Source organism: Chinchilla lanigera, unplaced genomic scaffold (genome assembly GCF_000276665.1).
Source record: "Chinchilla lanigera isolate Chin_1 unplaced genomic scaffold, ChiLan1.0 scaffold00041, whole genome shotgun sequence".
NCBI classification, from domain to species: Eukaryota; Metazoa; Chordata; class Mammalia; order Rodentia; family Chinchillidae; genus Chinchilla; species Chinchilla lanigera.
This window is the reverse complement of record NW_004955442.1, coordinates 18,489,470-18,496,751: the sequence shown is the minus strand read 5'-3', so window position 1 is coordinate 18,496,751 and position 7,282 is coordinate 18,489,470. Positions and strand designations below refer to the sequence as shown.

At 41.9% G+C, this 7,282-nt stretch overlaps 1 long non-coding RNA gene across 2 annotated transcripts in view; it reads right to left on the bottom strand.

The window, feature by feature from the left end:
* The window catches only part of LOC106149319, a 35,075-nt gene that overhangs the window by 12,574 nt on the left and 15,219 nt on the right, over positions 1 to 7,282 (bottom strand). The window contains exons 2-3 of one of the 2 annotated variants that reach the window (XR_001235418.1): positions 3,986 to 4,148; positions 2,372 to 2,456 (exon numbers count right to left, since the gene is read on the bottom strand). This is a non-coding gene — a long non-coding RNA (uncharacterized LOC106149319). The remainder of the gene's footprint in view (positions 1 to 2,371; positions 2,457 to 3,985; positions 4,149 to 7,282) is intronic. The other variant, XR_001235419.1, reaches the window with a different exon arrangement.

Genomic DNA, 7,282 nt, shown 5'->3' with positions numbered 1-7,282 from the left:
CCGGGGGCCCTCCCTCCGGGGGCCTACGAGGCAGGAAGTGAGCCAGCCAGAAGATAGGAGCTCCCTGCCCGTGGCTCCCCGTGCACCGGGGGCCCTCACTCTGGGGGCCTTGATCATTGCATATTTTATACAAATGTATTGACATGTCACACTATACCTTACAAGTATGTACAATTTTATGTGTCAATTTAAAATAGAAATAAAAATAAACTGGGCAAGGGACTTGAGTAGATATATCCCTAGATATACAAATGTCCAACAAGCACATGAAAATATGGTGGCATCAGTAACCTTTACAGAGGTGCTAATCAAACTCACTGTGAGGTATTTATCACTTCATACCTATCTAGATGGCTACTATCAAAAAACCAAAAAATAACAAGTATTGGCAAGAATCTGAAGAGATTAGAACCCTTGTGCCCTGCTGGCAGGAATGAATGCTGATCCACTAGGGAGAACACTATGATGATTCTTAAGAAAATTAAACAAAGGATTACCATGATTCTCAATTCCAATTTTGGATGTGTATTCAAAAGAACTGAAGGCAAGATCTTGAAGAGATACTTGTACACCAATGTTCATAGTAGCATTAATCACAGTAGCCAGAGGTACAGACAATGCACATGTCTATCAGTGTATGAATGGATAAACACAATGTGGTACATGCATGGAATGAGAAGAAGGAAATTCTGACACCTGTCATAACATGAGTAAATCTAATGGAAATAAACCAGTCACAAAAGCCAAATACATTATTCCATTTACACAAGTGTATTAGTTAGAGTTCACTAGAGGAACAGAATCAATAGGAAGCACATGTGCTGTATAATTCTATGAGGGGCTGTATTAAGTAGGCTTACAGGGTCAGGGGCATGAGAATCCACAATGGCTACCTGCACACAAATCCAGAAAGCTAGAAGATCTAGTAGCTGCTCAGCCCAAGAAGACGGAAGCTGCAGAAGAGGGACTAAGGGCACAGTGCTAATCTGAGGCCACGGGCCCAGAAGCTCACTGGAGAGTCGCCTCTGAGTCTGCCTGGAAGGCTGACTGGAGACTGATGTCCAAAGGTGACTGAGGCAAAAGACACACCCGATCAAACTGGAGCTCTTCAAAGCCCTGCAGACTTCCTTCTTCTTCCTCTTTTCTCTTTATTCCATCAGGCTACAAGCCTATTGGTTTGTGTCACCCACAACTGGGGTAGGTCTTCCCACCTCAGTTTGCTGACCTACAAGCCAGCCAGCCCTGGAAACACTCCTCAGACACACCCAGAACTGTGCTTTACTAGTATGCTAGTATTTCTTAATTCAGCAGAGTTGACATACCATGATTAATGGCTACAGTGAGGTCCATAAGAGTAGTCAAAATTACAGAGACAAAGAATAGAAAGGGGTTGCCAGGGGCTGGAGGCAGAGGAGAAAAGGAAGTTGCTTAATAGGTCCAGCGTTTACATTTTGCATGATGAGAAAGCGCTGAAGATTGGTTGTACAACAGTGTCAGTACACTTAATCTACCTCAAGCACACTTAAAATGCTTAACATGGTAAAGGATATGTTATGTGTATTTTGCCACATTTTAAAATAAAAAAGACACTAAAAACCATAACTATTAAAAAAAAAAATGCCTAGAAAGGAAATCTGGTCCAGATCATTTGCCTGAAAAATCTACAAAACGTTTACAGAAGAATTAGCACTAATTCTACATAATCCTTTCTAGGAAACACAAGAGGAGAGAACTCTTCCCAACTCATTCTGTGAAGCCAGTTATTACTGAGATACCAAAAGTAAATAAAGGTAGTAGGAAAAAAAATATAGAGGCCTGGGGATATAGCTCAGCGGCACAAGTGCCTGTCTGGCAAGTGCAAGATCCTGAGTTTGATTCCTGGTACAAAAAAAATATAGAATGTCTTATATGAATTTAGATGCAAGCATTCTTAACAAAATTTTACAAAATAGATTCAGCCATATATAAAAATCATCTCACACCACGTCAAATTGGATTCATTTCAAATATGTTAAGTTGGGTTAATATTAAAAAATCAGCCAGGTATGGTGGTACAGGTCCATAATCCCAGCATTCTGAGAGGCTGAGGCAGGAGGATCTCAGGTTTGAGTCTTTCTTGGGGAACTTAGTGAGCTCTGTCTCAAAAAAGAATTAAAGAGGTGCAAAGGCTCTGGCTCAGTCTTCAATACTGAAAAAAATCAATCAACATAAACTAAAGAAGAAAAATTACATGACCATATCAATTGACAGAAAAAAAGCATTTAACAGAATTCAACACCATTCATGAAAAGCTCTCCCTAAGAGTAGAGAGACACTTCCTCAACTTGATAAAGGACTCCTACAACAAATCTATAGGTAACAGTGTACTTACTGGCAAAAGACTATGTACTTTCCTTCAAAGATTGGGGTCATGGTAGAAATTCTGCTTTCACGCTCACTGCTAGAAATTCTAGCCACTGTGAAAAGGAAAGAAAAGGAAACAAAAGAGATATGGATCAGAAAGGAAGAACTAAAGAGGTCTCTACTGGCAGATGACATCACTGTTTATGGAGCATTTCCTATGTAATCTTTTAAAAGAAGCTTTAGACTAAATGAATTCAGTAAGTGATAGGGATTCAAAATCAACATATGAGAATCAATGGCTATTTCTATATGCTAGCAATGAACACATGGAAGCCAGAACTAAAAATTCTAAACACTGTTTAGAATCACTCCCAAAACAGAATACTTAAGTATAAATCTCACAAATTCAGACTTGTATGGACAACGACTTATATGCTGAAAACTACAAAACCCCAAGGAAAGGAGTCAAAGAAGATCTAAATAAACAGAAAGGTGTGGCTTGCTCGCGGGTTGGAAGACTCAATGTGGCAAAGTTGTGAATAATTCAGTTCCTTTTGAGATCTAAGCAAGATTATTTGTAGAAATAGGAAAGATTATTCTAAAATGTAGATGGAAAGCAAGAGAATGATAATAGCAGAAACAATTCTGAAAAAAGAGAAATAAAATGGGAGGGAGTCACTTAACCAGATTTCAAGACTTACATTGACTACTTGGTGTTGCTGGAGGATTTGTTCAACACAGCAGAACAGAGAACAAGGAAATGGTCTTACACAAGTGTAGCTAACTAAGCTTTGATAAACATGCAAAAGCAATTCAGTGACACAAGAGAAGGAAGAGCAGGACTCAAATAGATTTTTGGTTTGTTTTGTTTTTTGTTTTTTTGAGACAGGGTCTCACTATGTAGTTCAGACTGGCATTGAACTCACCTGGTCCCAAAAAACAAAACAAAGCAAAATAAAAAGAAGTCTTACTGGTAGATATTTACATCAAATTTCTGATCTCTCAAGCACTGCTTTCATAATTTCTTTGTAGATTCTATTAGCTTCTTTTCATATTTTCACTATTTATTTGAATATGAATGTGTTGAATTTCATTGGGTATTTTTTCTGCATCGATTGAAATATTCTTGTAGTTTTTCTCTTTTATTCTGTTAATGTAATGATTTCCATTACATAGTTTTATAATGTGCCAACTTCCCACTTTGGATCTACCTTCCACTTTTAGATCTACCTTGGTTATGATGATTTATCTTTTTATACATTATTGGATTCAGTTTGCATCTGTCTGTGAGTGAGATTTACTGATAATTTTATTTTTGTATTATTCTTGGTCAGTTTGTATATCAAGGTTATGTTAGCCTTGCAAAAATGAAATAAGAGGGCCAAGTGCAGTGGTTCATGCCTGTAGTGCAATCTACTAAGGCAGGAGGATTATGAGTTTGACACCAGTCTGGACATCTTACTGAGGCCCTGTCTCAAAATTTTAAATATTAACATGGGCTGTGGGTGTAGCTCAGTGAAAGAGCATGTGCTTAACATATGGGAGGCCATGGTCTCCATCCCCAGCATCTTCCCTGAAAAAAGAGAGTGAGAAACAGAGAGGGAGAGGGAGAGAGGGAGAATAGACAAAGAAATGAGCATACCTTTACGACTCTTCTCTTTTTCTTGTCAGCACTTCCAGAAACTTATCTTTATGTTTGCATTTCCAAGAAATCAGCATTTGGCTTTGCTACCTTACATTCTGTTTTATCTGATACTGACACAGATAACGTATTTTCTCTTAGTGGTATTTTTCTCTTCTTTGACCTTCAAAATAAAGAAAACGTTAGGAAGCTCTTGTAATTGCATGTTCTGGCTTAAGTATAGTTTGTCTCTATCCAAATCATGCTGAGTCTTAAGATAACTCTCTAAAGCAACCGTGTTGGAAGATGGGTCCTAGTAGGATGTTTTTGGGCTGTGGGAATAGCATCTTCATCCACAGATTCACCTCTGCTCAAGTGGGTGGAGTTCTCCCTCTCCCAGGGGTGGTTAGTTGCCACAGCCAGGCTGTTATCTAGCAAGGCCACCCCTCATATTTTGTCTCTTCTGCCTGCTCCCCTTTCCTTTTCCTTTTCTGCCATAAATTGAAGTCACACAAGCCCCTCACTAGAAGTTAAGTAGATGTCAGTGCTGCACTTGTGGACTTCCAGAAACACAAGACAAAATAAACTTTTTTTTTATGAGTTCCCCAACGTCAGCTGTTCTGTTTTAGCAAAATAAAATGGACTAAGACATTGCCTAACACTAGAATTTTTTTCCTTGTAAAATGTGATGCCATTTTCTCCATCTGGATTACCTGGCTCTTTTACATATTTTGTGATGACAGGTACATTTTGGGGGTACATTTTGTAACATCTTATATCCAATTCCTCCCACCAACTCTACTTTTCTGTCTTCTTTTGAATTAATTGATGTGTGTGTGTGTGTGTGTGTGTGTGTGTGTGTTTCTTAGTCTCTGTTTTCTTTTTTATGTTCTTGACAGTTTAATGCCCTGTGTGTATTTCAGTGCTCACCCTCTAAAATTAATAATGTTTGAAATTACTATTTTTGCCCTCTTCCCACCTAGTACTAGAAACTTAGGATGTCTTATCTCTGTCCCTCACCACCAGCTCATGTGTAGGTGCTACCCAGTGCTCCATGTTGCTGTGCCTGGTGAGGCTGGGAGAGGAAGACCCTATCCCTGCCTTTCTGACCTCCTCAGACTGTGGCCATGCCCAGCTTGGCAGACAGAGAGCCCAGGAGCAGGAAGCCGGTGCAGACACAGGGCAGGCACCCACACTGTTCCCAGGAGCTGGACCTCAGATCCTATCTGCCACTCCCATGCCTTTGTCCAGCACTTGGGACTTGGCTCTCAGGCCTGGTCTGGATCAAAATTTGCCCAAACAAGGAGCCAACCAGAGCTAGGCATCCAGGGCGAGGTCAGACTGTGCTGAGGACATAAGAGCACTCTCTCAGGCTTGCAACCTTCCCAGGATCAATGCTCAGGCAGCCAAGATGCCCTAGGAAGATGTGCTGTGTCTTCCTGCTAGTTTACGGCCCTAGGGAGGCTGGTAAGATTAAGGTGCTTGCTGACATGTATGTCTTTGTCCCTCGGCTCCCCTTCTTTGCTTCCTGCAGACGCTTCCTGCAGACTTTCCCTGATGTTCACACTATTACCAGGGAGATATAAGCTGGAGATGCTCTTGCTTGTGACTGACTGGCCTTGACTGGGCCTTTCCCAGCAGCGTGTCCTGGCTAAACATGTGCACTGCAAGCCATGTGCTCACTTGTTTCTATCCATACTCAGACATACCAAGCTGGGGAGGGGAGGTGAATGTACCCTACAGACTCAAGTGATGGGATAAAGAAGGGCTGAGCGGGGGGGAAGGAGGGTCACAGACACCCACTCGGGAAGCTGGAAAGTTATAGAGAGGAGCTACCCTTTACAGTGGGCTCAGAAGAATGAGTAGGAATTCACTAAGGTGAAAGTGGGAACAGGAATTGAGGAAAGGAGCGACCCTGGGCTGGAGTAGTAACAAGCATTAGTGGGTGGGGATGGGACAACAGCAGAGCAGTCGGGGAGCTAGTACACCTGAGATGAGGAAGAGACTCACTATGCCAAAGCTGGGAACCCAGACTGCCATGAAGTTAAAGTTTCTCAGACACTGACATTTGACAGTGGTCACATGGCCACATCTAGCTGTAAAGAAAGGTGAAATGTAGCCTTTGGCTGGGCCACATACTACTGTTTGGATGGGTTTGATATAATTTGAATGTGTTCTCCAGTTCCTATTCATCTGTTAGAAGCTTGGTTCTTGGTGTGGTAGTGTTTAAAGGTGGGGCTAGCAGAGCTGATTAGATCACTGGGGGGGGTGCTAACTCAAAGGAAGTACAGTAGTTATCATGGCCCTTAAGGTAGCTCTTGTAGACTGACTTCTTAAAAAAGAGTGAGAGTGACCCGTCGATTGCTGCCTGGCTTCCTGTCTTGTGTGATCGCTCCCTTATGATGCCATCCACCATGATGTGATGTGGTCCAGGGGGCCCTCACCAGAGGCTGACTCAGTAGGGCCATCTGATCTTGGATTTTCAACCTCCAAAATGGTGAACTAAATAAACCTCTTTCCTTTACAAAGCATGAAGCCAGTGGTGGCGAACCTAGAGTGCATGTGCTGGAGTGGGCTGTTTATATCATTGAAAGCTCTAAAAGGTTTGCCATCACTGAACTAAGCCTTAGCTATTTTGTTACAGCCGTGGAAAATGGACTAATACACTTGAGACTTAGCAAAACATAAAGCCTTCTAGTGCCATGAGATTAGCCGCCAGATCCTCAACTCTGATTGGCCTAAACTCAGGAACAAAGAGGCAAAAGTCAGCAGTAGGATGACTCTGGGTTCCATCCCGAGCACCACAAACAAAACAAAACAACAAAGAGGCAGAGGTGAGACAGGGCCTCTCCCCAAGTCCCATTTAACGTAACAGTGAGGTTATTGAAAACTAATAAACCTATATCAATATGGAAGGTAATAAAGATCATCAATTGACCAGAAATTCTTAAGAAGTTTGGACTGTTCTGGGGAGAAAAGGAGCAGATGGACTCAGAATGAGGGATAAACCAGGGCTGAGCTGAACACCAACAAGAAGCTACACAGTGAAAGGGGGCATGGGCCCAGGAGATTGAGGGCTGCAGTGTTAGCTTTGGCTCTGACAGCATCTTTGTGAGTCAAGTGATGGGGTTACCTGGAAGTAGAAGCAGATGAGCTTCTCTGTGCTGCTAATATTTGATTCATAGTCTTCAATAATTTCTCAGGATGCGTTAAGATTTTAGCCAGGTGTGGTGGCACATGCCTGTAATCCCAGCACTAAGGAGGCTGAGGCAGTGGGATCACTGCAAGTTCGGGGCCAACCTGGGCTACAAAGTGAGT